The sequence below is a fragment of the Lissotriton helveticus genome, chromosome 5_1 (assembly GCF_964261635.1).
Source record: "Lissotriton helveticus chromosome 5_1, aLisHel1.1, whole genome shotgun sequence".
Classification (NCBI taxonomy): Eukaryota; Metazoa; Chordata; class Amphibia; order Caudata; family Salamandridae; genus Lissotriton; species Lissotriton helveticus.
The window spans coordinates 842,972,029-842,994,808 of record NC_136065.1 but is presented as its reverse complement, the minus strand read 5'-3'; the positions used below and the strand labels follow the sequence as shown (position 1 = coordinate 842,994,808).

At 44.6% G+C, this 22,780-nt stretch overlaps 1 long non-coding RNA gene across 1 annotated transcript in view; it reads left to right on the top strand.

Annotated features, from left to right (window-relative positions):
• The first annotated feature begins 820 nt into the window (after window positions 1-820).
• LOC144753408 (uncharacterized) overlaps window positions 821-22,780 on the top strand; it is a 102,748-nt gene continuing 80,788 nt past the window's right edge. Inside the window, exon 1 of the long non-coding RNA XR_013594344.1 lies at window positions 821-1,120. This is a non-coding gene — a long non-coding RNA (uncharacterized LOC144753408). The remainder of the gene's footprint in view (window positions 1,121-22,780) is intronic.

The following is a 22,780-nucleotide window of genomic DNA, read 5'->3' as shown; positions in this document are numbered from 1 at the left end:
TGATTCTGCAATCGTAAGGTGCCTCGAGCCCAGGGCTTCCACCCACCCGGACTCCGTATCTACCACCCACTTCCTGCAGAGAAGAGCCTACACCCGTCGCAGCTGTCTTCGTGAACTCTCTTTACTTGACTACCAACCTGAAAGACTCTGCCAAATCCCTGGCATCTTAACGGAAGTTGTGCCAGATGCCGTGACACTCCTGGACTCTCTGCCCATCTCTGTCACCCCATGGACTTAACAGGGCACTGTGTTTACTGCTACTAGCTTAAAGGACTCCACTCTACGACGCACTGAGCCTACAGCTGCCACCCTGAAGGACTCTGCCGCGGTGCCATCCTAATGGAATAAGTGCTCATTGCGTCCATGGTGCATGGTTGTGCTGCCTCCTGCCATTCTAAGCACAGCTGCCCTCAACTCTGCCAACGTCCTAGAGCCTCAGCCTATCACTGTCAACCTTAGGATCCCCGTGCCTACTGCTGCCAACTTAAAGGACACGGTGCCACTACTGTAAAGGATACCGAGCCCACGACTGGTACATCAAAGTAGTCATCACAAAAGAAGCTGTCCTCGTTCATGCCGTCTTTGTAGTCCCTCTGCCATGGTCTTGAGCCCGCTGCTGCTACCCTAAAGAACACTGTTCCCGCTGCTGTTGACTTTTTCTAATGCTCAGTGCCACCTCTGCCACCTCAAAGAAACACTGACCACTGCTGCCACTCCAGAGGACACTGCATCCCCGCTACTGCATCTCCAAAGGCCCTGTGCCAACTTCCGAGGTCCTTTTGAAGGATATTGTGCCCGCTGCTGCCTTTCAAATTCATCTTTTGACTACTGTACCAGCTTCTAAATTCATGTGCCCACATTTTTCTCACTAAATGACTAAAAGTACACTTGCCTCATCTGACCTGTGCCAACCACTGCAGCCTTTAAGGCCCTTTTCCAGTTTTTCATACTCTTTTACTGTTATATGGCAGCTGATGTGCCCGCTCTTGCCATTCTAAGGATCCCTTGCCGGCTGCTGTCTTCTTGAAACACTTGTGCCCACTTCTATTATCTTAAAGAAGCTGTTCCAGCTGCCGCCACTCTCAAATCAAGCCGTGCCACTCCTGCCAACCTCCAGCTGGTGAGTATGTGTACTTGTGATTGGCATGTTATTTATGTTGCTCAGTTTGCACTGATCTCCAAGAACAGAGTCAATTTATCGTTCATGAGGCATGAGCTTCTTCTTATCAAAATGGTTCTTTAGGTGATAGCGTACCAGTAACGATTGGTTCTGATGCCACAAACTGATGGCCAGCGACTAAGATGGGAAGCATAGAGTTGGACAGGCAAACAGAATCCGGTGGGTGATCGACAGAGGGAAGGGTCCATTTGTAATTGGGTGGGGTGGCATCAGAGGAAAATAAGGATAGATAGGGTCCCAAGGTTCAGGGCAGAGAGATGTCATCAGATTAGGGAGAAGAGGTCTGATTGGGATGAGCTAAGATCTGATGAGCAGGGACTGGGAAATGGAAGGAATCACTATGCACATGAAAAGGAAAACGCCCTGGCTAAGGTGATGGAATCTTAAAGGAAAGGGCACGGCAATGAGATGGAAACTTGTGTTCATGGAAGGAAGCATCTAATCCAATGGCGGTGGGCAGGAAGCTGACATTTGATTGGAAGAACCAACAGACTGCTCAGGTCTAATGGGAAATATCCTTGGAGTTGGGATCTGTTGCACAGGACTCAAAAGGAGAAGTGGGTGATGGGCCACACTAGGAAAAGGGATTAGATGTGTGGTACAGACAGGGGGGTACTGTCATCTGGACTGTAGTGGGAAATATCGAGTCCGAAATATCAATAGTCGCAATATCGGGACCACAATATCGAGGGACAAAATATCAAATAGGTAACTAGACAAAGGAGGTAAGGATTTACTATTTTCAAATCCAGGTCTACATACCTTGAAGTTATATATTTCACCAAGCCATGCATATGTGGAGTTTGGTATAGAAAATGTACACAAACTTACCTTTCAATATTTTGTCTCTCGATATTGTGATTGCGATATTGTGACTTGTTGATATTTCGGATCGGATATTCCCAGCTTTCACCATCTCCTGGGAATACCCAAGCAGATGAGATTCTTGGAAGCAACTGGCAGAGCAGTTGTGTATGATGGGGGAGGCGCATACAGAAGTGGTCTGTAAGGTTGTACACACACAGAGAAGGGATCTGGTGGCGTGTGTGATCTAGAAGGGTATGCTATATGATGGGGATACTCTGGGAGATTGCGTGCAGAGAAGTGCAGGGAAGTATTCTTGAGGGAGCAACATCTCTGGGTGGAGAGAGGGAATGAAGAGTGCATAATCAACAGAGTGGGATAACTGATTAACAACAGTTGATGAGGATGAAACTTCTACTTTCCAGGGGCTAAAAAGCAACTTCTCAGTGCAGAAGCATCATAGCTAAAGCACCCAGTGCTGCTTTTCTCACTACAGAGATTGCAGGGCATCCTCTGTTCATCCCCAGTTGAAAGATGCTTCGCTTCTGTTTTTCTCAGTAATGAGATTGGTAATATTTTCCCCATGACCTATTTTATTTGCAGAACGCCAGTTACCATGGAAACTGGTGGCTGCCATCAGCAGAACAGCTTCATCCACCCTCTGAGCGACATCCTGCCAGGCTGCCGTCTATTCCCCTGATGCCTGGCCTGGGTGTAAGCAATAGGTGGGGGCTACCACAGCTCATACGTCACTGAAGGCAGCGTGTCAGTCCATTTGCCCCTTACCTGTGACAACTGGGCCTATGCAGTCCATGCATAATCGTCTTAAATAGTTTAAGTGCAGGTTGAACGTCTTTCTATGGCCTTCTTATTGGTGTATTCAGGTGTCAAATCACACCCAGTCCTGTCTGATTTAGGTGGACATAAATGATAAAACCCCGCGCCTTTTGTCAGCATCCGGGTGCAGGCCCAGGCTCTTTAAAAAGTCATCATAGGAATGTTACATGAGATGGGGGTGCCTAACATAACACTTGCAAACTCTGGTCATATATTCCATTTTTTGTACCATTACAAAAAGGAGACCTACAATGTGGAATCAATATGGCGATGCCTCATTAGGAGTGGTCTGACCCGAACTGCTGGGCCACATCCACTTTATACAAGAAGCAAGCAGCCAGAGGATGTGTTTCAGTCTTGTCGTACCTTGTGTAGCTTGAGAATCCACAGAGGAAAGCCAGGGCCCTGATCTTGACTGGGCTTTTCCACTAAACAGGTTTGGAATAATCGATCTAAAATTGGAGTCTCCTTAGCCACACCCTCTGTGGGAATGGCCCAATTGGAGGCTTTTCGCTAAAACATGAGGTGAGCTTTTCAAGGGCTCTTTCCTTCCGAGTTGATTAAATTGAGTACCATTGAAATGGGTAGTGGTGGTATCTTTTTTTGACAGCAGAAGTGCAGTGTGAAGCACAATACAAAAATAAGCTGTTATTATTCTTATGCTCTCCTAAACGTGGCAGTGTCTCACATGAAAGTCGCACATAACCCATCTGGAAGTCATAGGAAGAGAAGAGAGGGCTTTCAATTGGCCTTGCAGCGGATGGCTACACTTGTGGTGCTGTTTGTACTGAGCAATGTTGAGATCACTAACCCTGTGAACTGCAAAATCCCAGTCTTTGGGTCCAAGCGTTTGCTTTTTGGTGTTCATGAAACATATTTTGTGATTCAATAAGCAGTTACCAAATCACATGATGGATTTAGAAATGGACACAGAATTGCAATTTGAAAGGGGCGTGTTTAGGACGTGCAATCAAAATTGCGATTTGGTATGTAGTGTATCAATGGTTTACAACCACAGTTTCCTGTTGCAAACCATTGAAAAGCTACAGACTCTTCAAAGGAGGCGGTGGTACGCATTCGCATGGGCCAACATTCCTTTGTGAATGTAGGAAAGTGATTGTTTGAGAGTAAGCTATGGACCAGGTGACCACTGTCAACCCTTAAACACATTTTTAAATATAAAAGTAATTATTATTTTTAAATGCAGACTTGTTTCCTGTAAGGAAAATGGGCTACATTTAAAAAAAGAAAACATTTACTTTATTAAAGACAATCGTAGATATGGTTGTCTCGTGACCCTAGAAGCCCACCAACCCTGTGATGGCTTCCAGTCAGAGTGAGTCTCGATTTGCATCCTACCTCATGCATGTTAATGAGGTAGGTTGAATAGCAACCCACTCCGAATCTCGTTTTTGCGAACCGACCTATTAGTACAAAGGTTGGTTCACAAAATCTGATTTGATTCTCATAAATTTAGTGTGAAATTTGCGTTCCATTTTTGAAAATTGAATGTTAGTATATCTGGCTCATAATTCTCAGGGAATAGGGCTGGGCGAAGACTGTCAATAGCTTGCTGTCCACAATCTCCATCCTAGTTTCTACCAGTGTAAGATATAATGAGTAACATAATAAGTCGCCAAGCTCTATTACAATAGATCTGTGATATCTGTGTCCAGACAGTGTGCTGATATTTATTATTAGACCATTTGCCTAAGTGTGGAAACCCAAGACCAGACATTTTGACTGGAAGACTGATGGTGCTGACCCTAGAACCTGTAGGGTGGCTGCATTTTTCCCAGTGCTGCCTCTCACCCAAATATCATCTGTCAACCCAGTGGTGTCAACCCTATTGCAATGAGTTGCTTCACTGCAGTGTAATCACCATGGTAGTTCATTCGTTTCAATCCCTCGAGGCCCTTGTAGAGTCAAGCATTGTCCTCAGGATCTATCAGAGACCCGATGAGGTATTCAAATGAGCAATGCTCAATTTGTACCTAGTACAGATAACCTCCTGACATCATCAAACAAATCAAATATTGGGACAAATAATAGTACTTGAGCAACAAAGTGCTACTCCGCCTCAGTTTTGTAAGGTTCAAACTTCACACAAAGACACTCTGACCCAATCCATGTAAAATCTCTCTACAACACAATAGTAAGTAAGTAATCTTTATTGCTTGATTAATTAAAATCTTAGCAACTCACACAGCAGTATAAAATACATATATAACATAAATATAGAATTTCATTAAAAACATGGTGTCAATGTAAAAAAACGAACAGTTGGTTAATTAAAATCCATAAATTATAATTAAGTAAAGGTGTAAAATTCGAATGAAGGCTGTGGGAGAGTCCCGGATTGAAGGCAACACGTGTGTCCGTAGATCTAATGGTCGATTATTTAATCATGATCTACTAGACTTTGTGTCGGTGAACAGCGGGTCGAGAAGTTACCGACTTGAGAGTCATAGGCAAGGGCGACTGTGCTCAGGGTGCAGCGCAAAGTTTTGTTTGTGCAATTTTCAAAAAGCGGACAAAACTGCAGGTTAGTCTGGTGTTGACCCCATTAAAACATGCCTTAACTGCCTGTCTGCAAGACCGGATATGCATTTCGTTTATGTGCGGTTTTAACAGCTCTCTCCTTTCCCGGTCTAGAGACTTGCATATACACAGAAGATGCAGCATATCTTCTTTGGTTTCGCCACATAATCTGCATGATGTGGTTGCAAATGAACGTTTCCAGGGGGGCATGTGGGGTTTGACAGGTAAAATGCCCATCCTCAAGGTTAAGAAGCCTTCCTTTAGTGAGCCTGAGAAGCTGGTTCCGAGATATGGTTGTGGCGTGCATTTTAGGTAGCTTTGTATCACAAACCAGCTGTGGGTCCTCTTAGTTAAGCTTTCTTTGTCGTTTTCAAGAGAGACAAGCTTTGCCGACTTGTTTACCAGGTCTTTAACATTTTTAAATGGAAGTCCTGACTCCCAAACGTCTTCCAAGGCTAACATCCTAATCCCTGACTGAAGGTAGGCCTTGGCAGGGGAGACATTTTTTCTTGATATTTCCTTCCATAGAAATGAGTTCAATGATCCCGCCGCTGCGTTCTTTATTTTATACCAGCTTTTTACGTATGCGGCCTTCCTACTTATTGTCTGATTTGCTATTCCGAATTCAAGTCTTACTTGGGTAGGGGAGGTATATTTTGGAAGCTTGAAGATTATTCTGAGGGCTTTGGCGACCGTTTTATTCAGGGTTTCTTCATCCAACCCTACAACACAATAGATGCTCAGAGCGATAACTCAGAGAGAAAGATAATACTGTATAGCAGCAAGCCCTGCAGCAGGGGACCAAAGGGGCGCATCTCACTGGGAAACAGTGTTTACAACGCTGTTTCCATAACACGCTTCCATTATAACTTGGTCATTAAAGGACCGCGTTGTTTCTACGCGTCCATTACATCGCAAGTTGTTTCAACGACTTGCTGTAGGGGGCGCGCTAACCTAAGGAATAGTATAATTTACTATTCCAAAACCTTCCCTACTGTTGAGGTAACGGGTTTTTAGGAACCCGCTGGTGTCAGGGGATAACACCCGAAGACCTCTGAGTTCCCTTGTTCCGGACCACAGAAACCATGAGTCTTCTATCGCAGTCAAAGATCAAGTTTTATTGGTAGCTACCAAGTAACACGTGTCCCAGAAGTACACCACACGGAGAGTAGGTTTTGGGAGACTGTTCGTTTTTACAGAACCAGCCGTCTCCTTATATACAAGATATATGGCTTCAAGCAAGAATTCTTGAGTTTTATGGTACGGCAATATACATATTTCTACAATAATACAAAGAGCGAAGTCATGTAAGCAAGCCCATATTTTAGATGTCCAGTTCGTTGATAGATTACCCAGTTAGGCCTGGAACTCCCATCAGATATCGATGAAACCTTAATAAAGAAAGGTGTAACCCAGTCATAAACCTGGCCATAAAACAAGGAACGTGGACAGGTGCATGTTTGCAGAAAGCATGGTCTGTATGTAGTGAATGGTTCATGGAATGTTATGCGTAGATGCTATCGCATTCGGCCACTGGGCGAGGAGCTGCCTAAACAGGTTTGGCCGAAGACAGTGGAGTCAGTTGGGACAGGTCAGGGGAAAGTCACGAAAGGTGGACGTGTCTATTTGGATCAAGCTCGACCTTTAATTGACTTATCATGAGGGCAAGATGCAAGATGGATGCCGTTCACAAAATGGAGTTTAAGGGATAGGACGGAAACTGTGATTTAGGGGTGTTGGCAACCCTCGATTGTAACGCAAATACATAGGAATGATGTCCTAATCATTATCGGTTCATAGACACCAAAATTATCTTGGTACGTTGAAATTTTGTGACACGGGTATTGGACCTCGATATCGGGAAAACAACGGGGTCCGGATTTTGAGAACCACAGACCCTCCTTTTGCCCTCATATAAGGCAATAACTCATGCTAATCTGAGTCCAAATCGGTATGAAGAAATTCGTGGAGATGTTGCTGTAGCATCATTCTGTTACTTAGCTCGTCCTGCGACACAGGCTTCCGTACACACGAGGTAGCACAGAGGCCACATAGTGCAGGAGCACACTGTATACACAAGCAAAACATGAACAGAAGTGCCAAGATCATCCCAATGAAGATCAAGGTTTTCCATCCCCAGGCAGTGATCAGCTCCCAGAACCACCCCAGCAGTGACCAATCCCCTTTCTCAATGTGAAGGGAACCAGATATTTCGTGTAATTTGGAGATGGCCTGGTATACTGTCGGTGCGTTATCAGGGATGAAAATGCAGCAACTGGATTGGATGACTCTACACACACCACCACGATCGGCGAGTATGATGTCTAAGGCAATTCGGTTCTGAAGGGTCATAAGTCGATCCGACTGAAGCTCTGTTGTCAAATTGCCAAGTGCTCCGGCCGTCGTAGTCACGGCGGATTCAACTATCCTCGCTAACTGTCGAATATTTCTGCTGTTCACCATAGGCCCCCAAAATGGCAGAAAACCCTTTGCGAAGTCAGCGAATTCCTGACCCGCGGTGTTGTCTTTACTCACGACACCTCTAGCTGTCCTTGTCCGATGGTAATCTGCTCGGGCCGTGTAGGTAGGAGGCAGCAGAAATGAAATAAAACATGTACCTGAGAAATCAGGGGGCAACCACGTGTAGGCTTGGTCGTGGCAAACGAAATACGTGCCTTTGGCTGCCAAGAGTATAGGGGAAGTTCGGTAAGTAAATACATATGTTTCCGTGCAAACGCTCTTTCCCAACTGTCCTCGGTGGGGAACTATCCAAACTGGGCGAGATTTCTGTGCTGCCTGGCTCTTGACCAGGTAAACCCCATGTTTAGTCACATTCCAACGGGTGTAGGGACTCAGTTCATCTTTGGGCATTGTCAGATATGGGATTGGTGTCACTACAACGCATGCTTTTACCACGCATGCCTTTACAACGCGGTTTTTACCACGCAGTCCATTACAACGCATAATGCTTTTAGGCGCTGGATAGTGAATTATTTAATTTACTATTCCAACTCCAGTCCCTGTGGATAGCAGGGAAGGTGTTGGATAGTATATTAAATACATTCCCTATCCTAGAGCGCCCCCCAGCGCATTGCGTTGTAATGGTTTGCGTGGTAAAAGTTGCGATGTAATGGTAGTGCGTTGTAAAAAATTCGTATTCGTATCCCTGCGATTAGTGCCTTGTTACTGGAATCGCTCGCAGCGGAACGGGTCGGGTATGGTTCTAGGGCGAATAAGAACAAGGTCTGGAATGCCCACAGAGAACCATAGTAGCTGAATGGCAAAATGAAGTATGGGACCCCCTTATCGGTTGTGTGTGGCATAAGTCCGCATATCCAACAGTTTGACGTGTTCATTATGGACTGGTGTTGGTGTAGAAGCTGGATGAAAGAGTTGTTTACAAATTCGAGTCTTTGGGCAGACTCGTGTTCAGGTAAAGGGTGAAAGTAGTGTGGAGAAATAGTGGGAGGAGGTGGTGTCTGGGTGTCATTCGAAAAGGTAACTTTAAAAACGAATAGTGTATAACTAGTAAAAAACACAAGTATGCTACATAACATTAAAACACATAGTATCAGGAATCTTCTTCTGGACAGTATCATGCATAACTGTTTTTCGAAGTTCGTGAGCCTGACAGGTCTCTCTACCCTTGGAAACTCCATCCTCTAGTTGCTGCCCGCGGTGGTTGATTGATTCTCCCAGGGAGCGCGCTCTGCTCAGTCCGGGGTAACTCCCGTGGACCAATCAGAACCGTGGACCTAGAACTTCCCAGTTGCACTCCCCAGACTTCAACCGCGACCCTAGCAGCAGAACGGGATGACGGTTCGAAAAATCAAAAATGAGCTAGTTCCCTTGGGACGAGAGAGCTGAAAATCCAAAAATAGTCCTTAGGGGAAAAAGGAAATTACATTAGATCAAACTTTTATTAGTTCTTTTGTCTAGACCGCAGGTTGTATCGTCGTTTCCCAGGTACGGTGTGATCTTCAAACAGCGTTTCAGGTTCAGTAGTGTCCAATTGCATAGATGGTGACACAAGTCCTTGCAAAATATGATCACTCTCCTTTTCGGTACTAGTTTCTTTCAAACGGGCATCGCTGAAAGGGATGAAGCGAGGTACGGATTCTGTCTCAGAGTCGGCAAGTCCTTTGTTGACCCACCGGTCGTATGGAAGGGGTAGAGGGACTCGTTTGCAGTGGGTCCCATGTACCCAGTTCTTCTTGCCTTCAACCCGAACAGCAGATCTCGTTGAAAGCAACACCAGGTATGGTCCGGTCCACCTCGGCTGTCCGTTGTTGGTGCGCTGAAATTCCGCACCAAAACCCACGAACCGGGTTCGATGAGGTGACCTGGATCGTCAGAGGCTGGTGGAGACGAACTGTGAACCTGTTGGTGTAAAACACGCAATTTAGTTGTCAATTCGCACAAATAGTCAAGCAGTACGGGGTGTTCTATCTCGCTTAGTTTCTTGGGTCTTGGCACGCCCCAGACGTTGGCTGGGCGGCCAAACACGATCTCATGGGGGCTAAGTCCTAACCTGGAGTGGACAGTCGTCCTGGTTGACAAAAGTGCTAGAGGCAGGGCGTCAGGCCATTTAAGACCTGTCCCGGCTTGGATCTTGGCTAGTTTGAGTTTTAGAGTGCCATTGTAGCACTCTACTAATCCAGCTGATTGGGGGTGATTTGCAGAGTGGAATTTTTGGTGGATGCCTAAACACTCACACACTCTCTTCATCACGCATCCTACGAATTCACTTCCGTTATCACTCCAGACGATTCTAGGCATACCGAACCTAGGGAAGAACTCTTTGACAAGGGCTTTGGCAGTTGATAAGGCGGTATTGTCCTTAAGGGGGTACGCTTCCACCCACCTTGAAAAGGCGCAAACAACAACGAGAACGTATTTCAGATTGTTGCACCTCTCCATGTGGATGAAATCGAGCTGTAAAACCTCGAACGGGTACGTTGGAGGCGCAAAATGACCAGCTGGAGTTGGGGTTCCCCTACCGGGATTGTACTTCAAACATACCATACACTTTTCGACCACATTCTTTGCACATTTTGGGATATTGCTATTCTGCCATACTGGGGCCAAGAGTTTACATATTCCTCTCGAACTGATGTGTGCCATTCCGTGAGCCATCGTTACTACTGCAAGTACGTATGCGTTAGGTAATAACCATCGCTGGTGTTCCGATAATTCGACCCAACAATCATTCGCATCCATTCTACCTGTGCTTCCTCTCCATTCATTCACTTCGTTCTCAGTGGCCTCGGCTTGTATCGATTTTACGCTTTCAATGGTGTCCTCACACATTCCCACATCAGCAATCCATCTAGCGGGACCCATGACATACATCCGACTCATTGTGTTCCTTGCAGTTCCTTTCGCAACCTCATCTGCAAATGCATTTCCGCGGCCAACATCATCCTGAATCTTTCTGTGTGCACTGCATTTTATAATGGCGACTTGTAGGGGCAAGGTGAGTGACTCAAGGAGCTCATTAACTAGCTGGCCATGTTGTATCTTTGCACCATGGGACGTAAGGAACCCACGTTCACGCCATAATCTCCCAAAACTGTGAGCCACACCAAAGGCATATTGGCTGTCAGTGTACACATTCACTCGCTTCCCTTTCGCCAGCACACATGCTCTAGTAAGCGCTGAAAGTTAGGCGGCTTGTGCAGAACCGTGGGAAATGCGTGCAGTCTCTACAATGGTGTGTAATGTCGTTATGGCATATGCTGTAGTCGTATCACCATTCGGCAACTTGAAACATGAACCATCAACCCATAGAGTATCATTGCATTCGGGAAGGGGAGTGTCTTGTAAGTCTACTCTCCCTTTTGTCTCTTCCTCTGTCCTGAAACAACAGTCATGTTTGTCAATCTTGTCTGTCTCTGTCGGGATGGGTAATAACGTAGCGGGGTTGAGTGTATCACACCTCTTTATATGGATGTGACTTGCTAGCAGGGTAAGTTCGTAACTGGATAGTCGAGCGCTAGTAAGGTGTTGTGTCTTGGTCCTATTTAGCAAAATGTCAACTGCATGCGGAACCATAACAATCAGAGTGTTATTCATGACTAATCCAGCAGACTGTCGAATGCAGACAGCTGCTGCGGCTGTTGCTCTTAGACAACTTGGCAGTGCCTTAGCCACTGGATCCAGAGTTACCGAAAAATACGCGCATGGGCGCTGTTTGTCCCCAAAGAGTTGCATTAAGACTGATAATGCACAACCTTCTTTTTCGTGGACATACAATGTAAAAGGCTTACTGTAGTTGGGGTTTCCCAACACAGGAGCCGAACACAATGCATCGCGCAACTCGCGGAAACTCGTCTGACAATCTTCAGACCAAGGCATGGGTTTAGGCGTGTCTTTGCGGAGTAGTGACAGTAAGGGTTTGGCTAGTAGTGAGAAATTCGGTATCCATTGTCTACAGTACGACGTAATGCCCAAAAAGGCTCGAACTTCTCGCTGTGTCCTTGGGGCACTCAGTTCTGCAATTGCCTGTATTCTTTCTGGTGTCAGTCTCCTTCCCTCCTTCGACAAGATGTGACCTAAGTAGGTTACTTCTTGTCGGCAAAATTGTAGTTTTGAAAGGGAGACTTTGTGCTTCATGTCACACAGGTGACGTAATAGCGACAACGTAGCTTCCTTGCAAATCTCTTCAGTGTCTGCAGCGATCAGTAGATCGTCTACGTACTGAATCAATGTTGACCCATCTGGCAGTACAATTGTGTCTAGTTGTGTTTTCAGAGCCTGACTGAATATTGATGGGCTTTCGCAGTAGCCTTGAGGAGCGCATTTGAAGCGGAAGCTTCGTCCTCCTAAATTGAAGCCGAAAAGGTCTCTACTCTCTTCAGCGATCGGGACGCTGAAGAAAGCGTTCTTCAGGTCAATCACAGAGAACCAAGCTGCTGAAGCTGGAACCATTGTCAATAAAGCAGTAATGTCGGGGACAACTGGAAACTGCGGTATAACTACCTTATTTACTTCTCGGAGGTCAATCACAAACCTATACACAGGGGGCTGTGAAGGATCAGTACGTTTTAAGACCGGTAAAACTGGACTATTACAAATGTTTCCTGTTGTTTCTTCGATAACATCTTTATCGATCAAATCATAAATGATCGTTAATAATGCCTTCTCGCATTCGTTAGATATTTTGTATTGGGGAATACGTGGCAATCTGACGTTGGCTTTCAAAGTTATGACATACGGTGCTATCTCTAAACGACCTACATCGTTGGAACCATTAGCCCACAGTATATCCGGAAGTGATGACAATTCGGTTGGGATACCTTCTTTTGACAAGTACATTGGAGAAATGACTTTTTTCCCTAAAGTAAGCTGTACTCCCGAGGGAGAACAGTACAAAGTCGCATACAATCTCTTTAGCAAATCCAATCCTAACAAATTTTCACCGCAACCTGTTGTAAGAATGAGGGGTGCTTCTAATTCACAGGGGCCAACAGAAAGGGAAACAGGACTAGAGATCGGGTTTCTAACAGGGGCGCCAGAGAAGCCTACTGAGACATTCATTTCGCCAGACAAAGGTGCGCCAGGAAGTTTTTGAGTGCATAATAGAACTTTTTGTAGCACCAGTATCCAGCAGAAATGGCTCTGACACTCCTGAGGTAATTACCTCGACATAGGGTCCATCCTGATCTACTGGAACTGAAACAACTCCCTCTCTTGGTCCATGGCTGTCCTAGCGGTCGTTACCCTCATTATCGTGTTCGGTGTAATAGTCGTCAGCATAGTACTGAGCTGACTTGGACGATGATTTACTCTGTTGATCAAAGCTATTCATGGATTTCTGAGGCGGAAAAGAAGTTATATTCTGAGTGAAATTTCCACGGCCTCTACCTCTAGAGGCATGCTGAACACCTCTTCCCCTTACTCCTTGGGCACCGTTTAAACGTCGTGCAAGAGCCGGACAATTACCTTTAAAATGACCCTCTTCTTTGCAATACGCACATTGATTCGGGCCATACGTAGGACGCTGATGGGAAAGCTCGTTTCCTTGCGCGTCTCTAGAGTACTGCTGATTCTGTTGATAATTGGGCTGGCTAGCCATACGAGGCGGATAGGCCTGTTGGAGAAGAACTTTAGTTTTCAAATCTTTCGTCTTTTTGTCTGCCTTGTCTAACTCGTCTTTACGCCTATTTTCATAGTACTGGGCTGTTGCTAGAATCTGCGCTGACGTAGAGACAGCCCAAGCACTTTCTGAGTCTTTTAGTTTAGCACACAATTCAGGAAGCAAATTGTGTACAAACTTGTCTACAAACAGTCTTTGGCCACCCTCGGTAGCCATATCCTGACCACTATGGTCAGTGAAAGTTTCCTCAAATCTCGTGAAGAAGTCAGACACATTCTCGTCTTTCTTCTGCTTGCACGCGGATAGCTTGTCCCAGTTTACGCGTAGTTCAGGCATAATTGTCTTCATGTATGCAATAATTCTACCAGGAAGTTCAGCTATTAACGGCTCAGGCTTGAAACCACCGATTTGTCTAGCATCTGTAGTCGCAATGTTCGCCCATGAGTCACCTAATTCTTGGTCATGATCCGTATGACGTATCTTACTCCATAGAGGATGTGGAACAACGTTCCCAAACAACATGTCTATATCCGCAAAATTCATTATACATGAGCTTGCAGTTTGGGACAACTCCTTATAATACCCAGTCGGGTTTTTACGGGGATCGGGTAGTGTCTGTTTGAGCGCTAGAACTTCGGATCTTTTCCAGGGGACATGTACCCATACACGCTGGAAATGAGGCAGAACCGGTGGAACTGCGTTTGCATCACCTTCCCTCCAAACCGGAGGAACCTCTCTTATGGGGTACTGTCTCGCTCTTTTCCTACTAGACGTACCACTGTCAGAGGATGACCCAGAATTACCACCCGTACTTCGATGTGATAATAATATCTCAACTGCTTTTTCAACATCGGGACCAACTATCATACCCTCCCCAAATTTAAATCGCACACTAGACAACTCTTGCTGGCTGCTCTTCTGACCATTATCTTCCAAATCCTCACACAGGAAAACACACATCTGCTCAAAGACGTATCTTTGCGTTGGTTCATCCCATTGACGGAAGACGTTCATGACAGACTCTACATCATATCTCGCTGTATCCATAGCCCAATTTCGTGCTAACTTATTCAATGATTCCCTTTCCTGATAATCAGGCATTTGGCTTCGTAATTGTCTTCGTTCCGTGTTAGGGGTCGTTTTAGGCGACCGAAAAAGTGGTGAAGGAAAGTTAGTAACAATGCTGGCCATTTTATGCCAGACGGAAGGTGAAAGTGGAGGAATAACTGGTAGTAGAACAGAGTCACGCAAAGCAGAAACAGAAATGTTCGTAGAACGAGTATCAGAGAGACTAGAAGGTGCGCTAGGCGAAATTTTAGAAGGAACGGTAGGAGAAGTAGACGTGATCGGTGAGCCTTGAGGAGGCTGCGCCAAAGAAACAGGAGCCAGCTGAAGAGTAGCCGGTGGGTGCGGTAAAGGAGCCTGTATTACAGCTACCAAAGGTGCAACTAAAGGTTGCGGAGGTGCTGTGGCATTTTGTGCATAGGGTGGCGGAGAATTTAATAGGTGGGACATTAATGGATCTTTCTCGGATCCTTCGTTTTGACCTTTTCCTCTATTTGGCAGCATCGGGTAACATTTATCTATCGCTAGTTTCTTGCTCCTAAGCATCTGTTCGCTCTCCTGCTCTTCCTCATTATCTCTGTATGCAACGGCAGCTTGCACCATTGACATACCTCTTTTATTCTTTTTTGCTAATCTTATTTCTTTCTGTTTGGCTTCTTTGCGCCATAAGCGGAAAGAGTCAAACATCGCCGGCCGGGCTTTCCTCTTGAACAATTTGACTTCTAAGTTATCTAATATTTCTTGGTCGAAACTACCATATTGGGGCCATTTCAAGACACCATCCTTGCGGGTGTATTTTATCCATACCTCGTTATATGTTATAGGACCTACGCCGTGCTTTACATAGAGTTCATACGTTGGAGTTCCAATTGGAGGAACCGGACAAGAATCTTCCAATTGGGAGTCCTTACTACAACCAAGACAAAACAAGTTTCCAAGTCTGCTAAAACCAGGCATCTTCGCTCACTAGTCTAGCTTCAAACTTCAAAGGATTATCTGTTACGATATTTCTCGTGAATACACGAGTCCTTCGGCTTTAGGGCTTGCAAGTACCAAATCAAGTCGTATCTCAAGGATACCAAAAACTAAGGACAAACTAAGAACTAGGAGACGCTCCACTTATACTTAACTGTAGTATTTGAAGATCTGTGACGTCGCTAGAAGACTCGTCTATCGTTTCGCTCTACCAAGGATCACTGGGTCCAAAACAAGGCGATAGTCAGGGCAGCAGTCCTTCGTAGCCGTCGGGACGCGGGGAACCTCGCAGCAAAGACCTTCGGAACCACGTCGACATACAGGGGTCGCTGAAGTGGCTGGCCGTCCTCCGGAATTTTCACACGAAGCTCCTCACGAACATCTGGCTTGGACCGTCACCGCTTGATATCGCCCCACGTTGGGCGCCAACTGAGGTAACGGGTTTTTAGGAACCCGCTGGTGTCAGGGGATAACACCCGAAGACCTCTGAGTTCCCTTGTTCCGGACCACAGAAACCATGAGTCTTCTATCGCAGTCAAAGATCAAGTTTTATTGGTAGCTACCAAGTAACACGTGTCCCAGAAGTACACCACACGGAGAGTAGGTTTTGGGAGACTGTTCGTTTTTACAGAACCAGCCGTCTCCTTATATACAAGATATATGGCTTCAAGCAAGAATTCTTGAGTTTTATGGTACGGCAATATACATATTTCTACAATAATACAAAGAGCGAAGTCATGTAAGCAAGCCCATATTTTAGATGTCCAGTTCGTTGATAGATTACCCAGTTAGGCCTGGAACTCCCATCAGATATCGATGAAACCTTAATAAAGAAAGGTGTAACCCAGTCATAAACCTGGCCATAAAACAAGGAACGTGGACAGGTGCATGTTTGCAGAAAGCATGGTCTGTATGTAGTGAATGGTTCGTGGAATGTTATGCGTAGATGCTATCGCATTCGGCCACTGGACGAGGAGCTGCCTAAACAGGTTTGGCCGAAGACAGTGGAGTCAGTTGGGACAGGTCAGGGGAAAGTCACGAAAGGTGGACGTGTCTATTTGGATCAAGCTCGACCTTTAATTGACTTATCATGAGGGCAAGATGCAAGATGGATGCCGTTCACAAAATGGAGTTTAAGGGATGGGACGGAAACTGTGATTTAGGGGTGTTGGCAACCCTCGATTGTAACGCAAATACATAGGAATGATGTCCTAATCATTATCGGTTCATAGACACCAAAATCGTCTTGGTACGTTGAGATTTTGTGACACGGGTATTGGACCTCGATATCGGGAAAACAACGGGGTCCGGATTTTGAGAACCACACTGTTGCACGCGCTGGAGTTGGAATAGTAAATTATACTATTCCTAAGTCCAGTGCACCCCCTACAGCAAGTTGTTGAAACAACTTGCAATATAATGGATCACGTAGAAACAACGCGATTGTTGTAACAACCGCGTTGTAATGGAATGCGTTGTGAAAGCATTTATTGTAAAGACCCATATTCGTCTCACTACTGCACCCCTGCCTTTTGAAATCACTCTTAGACCCCTGGACCAGTTGCAGGAATCCTGATTCAAGATGCTTCTATTTCATTAAGTCAGTCTAGAGGAGACCTATTCCTTTTGTAGATGTCTCCCTAGAGATGCTCAGTCCAACTCAGTACAAGTGCATGTGGTCTAAGCCCGCCTAGAGGGACCCCATGAGATTTTGGGATCCAAAAACTCCACCCAGGCATTAATCATCAAAGGAAAGCTTCTCTGAAATTCGATCCCTAGGGTATCATAATTCCTAATGGTCTATTTCCAGTCCTACAGGTAGTTTTTGAACACATAAGAGGGGAAGAATATTTCCTTCTGGATAATTTTCAAACGTGTCAAATGGAGTAGGGGTAAATCTTATGTATAACAAAATGTAGCTAAATCGTTTGTTAATCACTGTCACCTTCAGTCACTCTGACAAGTGCACATAAAAGAGAAGTTGGCTTTAATAAGGATGATGTGGGTAACGGTTAGAGCTGCCAGCTTTGGAGCTGGGGGACCAGGTTTGAATCTCAGCATCAGTGCAAAAATCCTGTGATTCTGGGCAACTCCCTATGTTTTAAAAAAACCCATAAATATGTCCGTTTTTTTGTTGCAATTTTATATAGCATGAACTCGACCCAAAGGTATTGGAGCGCTTCACATGAGCGCCAGTAACAATACACAAGATCACAATCATTTTTGGTAGGCACGGGGAGATTAAGTGATCTCTCCAGAAATCTTCATTGACATATAGTTGGTTGATACTGCAATCTTTCTAAGAAGATCTTGTACATGAGCTGATTGGTGAAAAATACTGATTCACATAGGAGTCTAGAACGTTTGGTGAGGAAAGAAACTAGACCTAGTAAATGTGTGCAATAGTTTTTTTATTCAGAGAGATGATAGGATAGCCAAGTGCCTATTCTCAATAATTGTAAATTCTCCCATTATCCACAACCATAATGAATCATTTACGTGATTTGATTTTATCTTCTTGTTTTTTTGACATCATTCGCCTATATTAACATCTTATATGGTTAAGCAGCTTCAAAGATTGTTGGCTAGAGAGAGTCAAAATCATCAGGAAATATGTGAAAATCTGCTGAATATTTTGAGATTACTACAGGAAGATTATTGTAGACTCTGTGGAAAATATAATGTAAGAAATTGGATTACTGGTTGACTGGGGTGTGAGCCCTGGTCAAGCAGCAACCACACTCCTTGTCAGAGTAAGGCACAAGCAAACCCCAAATTAACCTCTGCTCAGTCCTCTAGTAGCTTGGCACACAGAAGTCAAGCTTAACTCAGAGGCAATGTGTAAAGTATTTGTGCACCACTGCGAACAGTAATACAGTGAAAGCAACACACAAAAAGGATCCCACACCAAATTCGAAAAATTGAGTGAAATTAAAAAAAGAAAACAAGAGGAACATTACAAAAATCCAATCAGTAGAAACAGAGATATGAATTTTTAAAGAATTTGGTGAAAATAGTGCCAAAAAGCACATAGCTCAAACTCGGGATACCTAGTCATGCTGGACCGGGTCAAAGTCATAAATTCAGGATGTCCGCGATGGAGTGAAGGTCAGCTAAGTTCCCATATTAGTCCAGCTGAAGGTTTGCCTTCTCAAGACCGTTCCACGTGTTCCGTTTGCATCGGCGAGAGCTGCAAGGAGAGTGTGGCAGGAAGCTATCATCATCATAACACATTTTAGCAGTGCCCCCTAAGTGGTCAATGCTGGAGTGCAAGGAGTTGGTTTGGCGGCACTTCGACGTCTTGGTGCGAATGGGCCTGTCGTGGTTGCGAAGAGCCCAAAAGATGGATTTCAGCTCACTGAGCCACAACAAGGGTCAAGAACCTGAAGGAGGTCAGGAACTTGCTGCAGCTGGGTGCAGGGGCAAGTACAAGAGATTGGTGAGCCTTTTATTTACCTGAGGGTCAGATCAGGAGGCCAGCAGACTAACCCTTGAAGTCACTCTGGGGTCCTGGACAGTGGTGGCTGGTAGGGAATGGTGGCAGCGGGGCAGGGGGAAGTAGGGACAGTAGAAAATAAAAACATTTAAAAACGTACCTGCTCGTTGTGCTGGCAGCCGCTGCCTCTCTGCAGCCTCTCATCAATGCAGGGGAAGCACCTGGGCTCCCAGGCTCCCTAAGCCAATGACAACGCTGCAATGCAGCATTGTGATTGCCTCCCCATAGGTCCCGTAAGCCAATCACAATGCTGCTTTGATATGGTTCAGCGCTCAGACGGGGACAGGGAGCCTGAAATGCAGCCTGGTGGGGAACATGCAAAGTGGGCATGCATGTTTGGCAGGTCCAAGATGGCCGGTCAAACACACTTTGAGTGGGCAAATCACCCCTCCCCTGTCCCCTGCTCTGGCCAGCCCCACTCATCCCCACACCTAGGAATGGAAAAAGAAAATGATAATAACGCATTTGGTTTTTCCTCTCCACTGCCTCAAAGCAGTGGGGCAATGATCCGCCACCTTAGCAGACGAGCCGCCCTAGTCCTGGGGTCAAGATGAAGTTGCTGGCTCATGTCTCCTTCCCCAAGCAAGCGGGCAGCAGGCAGGAGGCAGCAGGTCAGTACAGCAGGGCAGCAGTCCAGCAGATTGGCAGTCCTTTCAGCAGCACAGCAGTCATTGTTCTTGGCAGAGTGTCCACAGGTCAAGAAGGGTACTAAAGAGTCGGTGTGTGAGGTCCAGTATTCATACAAAGTTGTTCCTTTTGAAGTGAGGAGAGAAGGCATGGCTTGAAGTGTACAGGTGGCCTACCTTTCTGGCTGTGGCTTCCGACTAACTACAGCGAGTATGCAGTTCTTTGTGTTGAGACAGGACACAGCCTATTCAATAGTAAGTTGGGCTGGGCTGCACTCACCTCCTCCCTCCCATCCTGCCAGTGGTACCCCATTCAGTCACACCTATTCTCCCCATTATGTGTGGCTGTCACTGAGTAATAAACAAAGCCAAACTGGCAGTTACACCCACACATGTTACCCAGAGAGGCTGCACGCATCAAATGGCAAAGGCAAGAAAATAAAAACTTTCTAAAAGTGGCATTTTCAAAACTGTAGTTTGAAATGAGACTTCACCATAAGTTAGGATCTTAAATTCCAATTCCAGAGACACCAGAAATTAGCTGATTTCCTGTTCTCATATGGAACTTACACTTATAAAATGTAATAAGTTAACTCTGATGTTTTCCTGTGGGATAGGTAGGCCTTGCTGTAGTGAAAAACGAATTTAAGATGTTTCCACTACCAGAACATGTCAAACTTAAAAGTACAGGTCCTACTTTTAAAATACATTGCACCCTGGCCTCTGGGAAGTCCAGGGACCACCTTAAGGGTGACTTATATGTAGTAAAAAGGAAGGTTTGGGCCTGACAAAATGTTTATTTTGACAGGTCAGAATGGCAGATTTAAACTGCGCACACAGAGGCTGTAGTGGTAAGCCTGAGATATGTTTAAAGTGCTCCTTAAGTATGTGGCACAATCAATGCTGCAGGCCCACTAGTAGCATTTAATTTACAGGCCATGGGCACAGGTAGTACCACTTTACTAGGAACTTATAAGTGAAGTAAATAGGCCAATTGGATAGAGTCAATTCTACCACGTCTAAAGGGAGAGAACCAGCAATTTTTCACTGGTTAGCAGTGGTAAAGTGTGCAGAGTCTTAAGACCAACAAAAAACGAATTCAGCAATAAAGGGAAAACCATGTCAAGGATACAAGGTCTGACATATAATATATAATAAATCAGTGGAATTAACTCTTGCACAGTGAAACAATATTTCTCAATTTAATTCCAAAAATAAGATAGCAAAGCTGTACTTGTATATTTTCAACATTCATGAATTTTCATTTTGTACATTCATTGAACTATGCAAGCCATCTACCTCCACACACACATAGCTCCCTTTTGAATACCTCTTTATGTTTCTTGATGTCAAAGTCTCTCTCTGCTCACTCAAACACCTCATTTCAGCCCTTGTTACCTGTTTGTGTCTCTAAGAACACTTATGCTTGCACATTCACCTATATGCAAAACAAAAGAGGCTTTCCTGTTTGATAGACTGATCTAGGGAGGGACGATTCTCTTCAAAGACTCACTTCTTCAGGTTGCTGCTGCTAAGCCTAGTCTGCTACTCTGCTGAGCAGCCATTACACAAAGCACTGTAAAATGTAGCAGGTCTGGCTTTCTTGCAAACACGGCCATGGGCATATGCTGTGGTGGTGGTACCCATGGTAGTAATGGCACTGGTGGTAGTGATAGTGGTGGTCTTGGTAATGGTGGTGATAAAAACAAAAAGATGTTGCTTTTTTTATATAGTTCTTGTGCCAGATAAATATTTGAATGTGTGATGACTGACTGTATTTTTCAGGTGTAAAATAGTCCCTCGTGATTTCAAATGCAGGCAGTCTTAAGGAGACACAATGATACCTAGAACAGTCTATAATGGGAGTTGAAAGGGTAATAGTCCTTTGGTTGAACCCAAAGACCACTCTCTGTGTATTTTAAAGAATTGTTAATAGACAGCTGCACTGACAAGCCAGTTCTAATAAATCGTCCACTGTGGCCTGACTCCATTCAATCATCCCTTCTTTCTGATGCTTCTACACTGTTTCACTCTTTCAGGAAATTCAGTTAGATATAACAAAACCTAAAGGCAATTTTAAAAGTATACAACATTTAAGGGAATTTCGAAAATGTCTAAAATCTACTGAGAAAGCTGTGTTGTGGCAGAAAATAACTGTGATACATAATTGTACTCTTTATTTCTGGCACTGTTCTGTCCAGTGCACGATTTTGGGAATCATTTTAGAAGTAAGGGCGAAGAGTGGACTCGTCCCTAACTCCTTTAGAAAATTACTTATTTTAGACTGACACCACCCAGGAACAATCAAACTTGTTTTGTGATGTAAGTACCTGAACCCTGTACATATTTGCTTGTAGCATTGGGCTGTCTGTTCTCACTGCAGAGTTCATTCAAGGAACATTGTGGCAGAGTTTAGTTACACACTCTTACCCAGAACTCATTTGTTGACAATGGGAGCTCCTTGATCTACCTGAAGTGTCTCAGATGCTTTCTCCTTGTAGGTAGTCCTCGTCAGGCAATCAGTAGGACTCTGTGAACCCACTATTCTGTCATTTTATCCCACATCTCAGGCAACACTTTACCCTTCTACCTCTGGTCATTCCTCTTCCCAAAACCCAAAAGCCTAACCGATACCCTGATAATGGCAATCTGAAGTAGAGAACTTAGGCCTTTCCTTTCTGCCGTCTATGAATGTTCTGTATGGGCATACGTCTTTAGCCCAGATCTGTTGGATTTACTACAATTATAATTGTATATATATATATATATATATATAGCACTGAAAAAAACATAGGTTTCAGGAGTTATATAGTTAGGAATTAGCTTTTAAAAAACCTTTGAAATGCACTCAAAAAACTATAAGTTTTAGTGGTGTTATAGTTAGCTGGACATTTTACTCATACAAAACCATTGAAATTGCTCCTATATAGTTAGCGCACCCGCAATCCACTGCTGATGATGTCACATATTAGATCATTCATGACATGGTCAGTGACATCACTGATGACATCTCAAATGACATCACTGATGACATCACTGATGACATCATCCAGTGAATGTGGTTTCCTTCGTTATTTAAATATGCATTATATATATAGCAATTTGCATTGAAGAATAAGTGGATATATATAAATAAATATTTGGATGGAGGATTTAGT